This window comes from Austrofundulus limnaeus, unplaced genomic scaffold (assembly GCF_001266775.1).
Source record: "Austrofundulus limnaeus strain Quisiro unplaced genomic scaffold, Austrofundulus_limnaeus-1.0 Scaffold700, whole genome shotgun sequence".
In the NCBI taxonomy this organism is placed as follows: Eukaryota; Metazoa; Chordata; class Actinopteri; order Cyprinodontiformes; family Rivulidae; genus Austrofundulus; species Austrofundulus limnaeus.
The window spans coordinates 79,657-82,638 of record NW_013953102.1 but is presented as its reverse complement, the minus strand read 5'-3'; the positions used below and the strand labels follow the sequence as shown (position 1 = coordinate 82,638).

Below are 2,982 nucleotides of genomic sequence, written 5' to 3'. Positions count from 1 at the left end.
GTATTAAAGTAAAAGTAAAAGTACTGAGTAAAAGTGAGCAGTTAGATTTTACAAAATAACATTTATTGGGAGGTGACTTCAATAATCAGTGAGAGCAGCTTGACTTATTAAAACCAACAAATAAACAGAACTAAAGTCCTCCAGCTGAGCCAGAACTACAGCCTGGACCAGGTGAGGACCATCCTCCAGGTCTGACTCAGGACCAGGGTCTGAGACAGACCTGGACCATCCTCCAGGTCTGACTCAGGACCAGGGTCTGAGCTTTAACCCAGCTGAGAACCTCTTCACTGAGAGCTGGAGAACATGAGACCAACAGCAGAACAGCAGGTTCTGTTGGGTGGAACCTTCATGATGCCTCCATCTGAACTGGTTCCATCTGAACTGGTTCCATCTGAACTGGTTCCATTTGAAACTGGTTCCATCTGAACTGGTTCCATTTGAACTGGTTCCATCTAAACTGGTTCCATCTAAACTGGTTCCATCTAAACTGGTTCCATTTGAACTGGTTCCATCTAAACTGGTTCCATTTGAACTGGTTCCATCTGAACTGGTTCCATTTGAACTGGTTCCATCTAAACTGGTTCCATTTGAACTGGTTCCATCTAAACTGGTTCCATCTGAACTGGTTCCATGATCTGAACTGGTTCCATGATCTGAACTGGTTCCATTTGAACTGGTTCCATTTGAACTGGTTCCATCTGAACTGGTTCCATGATCTGAACTGGTTCCATGATCTGAACTGGTTCCATTTGAACTGGTTCCATCTAAACTGGTTCCATCTAAACTGGTTCCATCTAAACTGGTTCCATTTGAACTAGTTCCATCTAAACTGGTTCCATTTGAACTGGTTCCATCTGAACTGGTTCCATTTGAACTGGTTCCATCTAAACTGGTTCCATCTGTTCAATCTGAACTGGTTCCATTTAGAACTGGTTCCATCTAAACTGGTTCCATCTGTTCAATTTGAACTGGTTCCATTTGAAACTGGTTCCGTCTGAACTGGTTCCATTTAAAACTGGTTCCATCTAAACTGGTTCCATCTAAACTGGTTCCATCTGAACTGGTTCCATCTGTTCAATCTGAACTGGTTCCGTTTAGAACTGGTTCCATCTAAACTGGTTCCATCTGTTCAATTTGAACTGGTTCCATTTAAAACTGGTTCCATCTAAAACTGGCTCCATCTGAACTGGTTCCATCTAAACTGGTTCCATCTAAAACTGGTTCCATCTAAAACTGGTTCCATCTGTACTGGTTCCATCTACAACTGGCTCCATCTGAACTGGTTCCATCTAAACTGGTTCCATCTAAACTGGTTTAATCTAAACTGGTTTCATCTAAACTGGTTCCATCCAAACTGGTTCCATCCAAACTGGTTTCATCTGGACTGGTTCCATCTAAACTGGTTCCATCTAAACTGGCTCAGTCTGAAACTGGTTCCATATAAACTGGTTTCATCTGGACTGGTTCCATCTAAACTGGTTCCATCTAAACTGGTTCCATCTAAACTGGCTCAGTCTGAAACTGGTTCCATATAAACAGGTTCCATCTGAACTGATTTAATCTAAACTGGTTTAATCTAAACTGGTTCCATCTGAACAGGTGTGTAGCTGAGTTGACTGACAGCTCTGACTGAACATGATTGGTCAGTAATGTGGTCACATGACTCTGTTTACAGACGGCTGGTTTTAATTGTCAGACTCTGCTGAGATGAAGGTCACATCAGATCCCATCCTGGTTTAGTGGTTCAGGTCCACAGACCGGTTAGGACCGGCTGGTTGTTTGGGTTTAGTCGTTGGAGCAGAACGGACATGGAGACGTTAAATGTATCTGTCTGAGGACRAGTCGGGACCAACAGAACCGTTCTGACCAACATCATTTAACAAATGAAATAAATCAATAAAACTGAATATTTTCTGTTAAACTCTGAGCTGCTGACAAGGAGCTGAAATAGTTTAAGTTAAAGCCACAGCTAAACAGTAGCTAAATATTAAAACTAGCATAAAACAAAGAGTTGAAATGATCACCATACAGTAGTTTTTTTTATTTAAAGTGTTCTTGTTATATTTTGATTGTAAAAAAAGTAGAATTAATTTAAAGAGCATTCTTTTGTTTTGATTTTATTTCTATTTTTCCATCTTTTCCTTTTCAGCGTTTTCTGTGAAACTCTTTCAGTGCACAAGCCAGTTTTGTTTTAATGCCAGTTTTAATGAAGGTTGAGTTCTTGTCTTTTGAACTCAGTAATTTTTTCTCATTGAAGGTGTTTTCTTTATTTTGATTTTTTGTTTTATTAGCTTTTAGAGTCTCCATTACTTTTGAACTCATATTAGAATTTATTATTCTTATCCTAGATTTTGTGGTTTAATTTTTTGATTTTGATTTTTCTTCTTGTGGAATAAAATCTTCCTGAATGGGGTGGATAGTCATTTTAACTGATTTTAATAACTTTATTTCTTCAATTATTCTCAGGTTTATGAAGTTTTATGATCTTCATTTATCATTTGTTGTTTAACTTGTCTAAATCTGTTAACTTAGAAGTAAACGCCTACCGGCATCTTCTTTGATCTGCCTTGTCCTAATTTGCTTTACTTAAAGTTGTTGTTATTAAGTTAACACATTATCCAAGATAAGATTCTGATGGCACATAAGTGTGTGTACATGTCATCTAATTCACTGGGAGGCAGAACTTGTGTTCTGATACCTTGTCTTAGTTTTGTAATTTTAAGTTTTTAAAATTTCGACATGTTTTTGATGTTCATCGATTCTTCTGATGTGTGATGATGTTCTATTTGTCTTTAAGCTTTATTCCTGTTGTTTCTTGCATTATTTGAACATATAGCAGGTAAAATAATTATTGAACACGTCACCATTTTTCTCAGTAAATATATCACTAGAGGTGCTAATGACATGAAATTTTCACCAGATGTTGGTAACAACCCAAGTGATCCATACATACAAAGAAATCAAACCATAATTGTCCAGAAA

At 37.8% G+C, this 2,982-nt stretch overlaps 1 protein-coding gene across 1 annotated transcript in view; it reads left to right on the top strand.

The window, feature by feature from the left end:
- Nucleotides 1-2,982, top strand: part of LOC106531973 (peptidase inhibitor 16) — a gene marked incomplete at its 3' end in the record, with an annotated part of 17,442 nt that overhangs the window by 7,915 nt on the left and 6,545 nt on the right.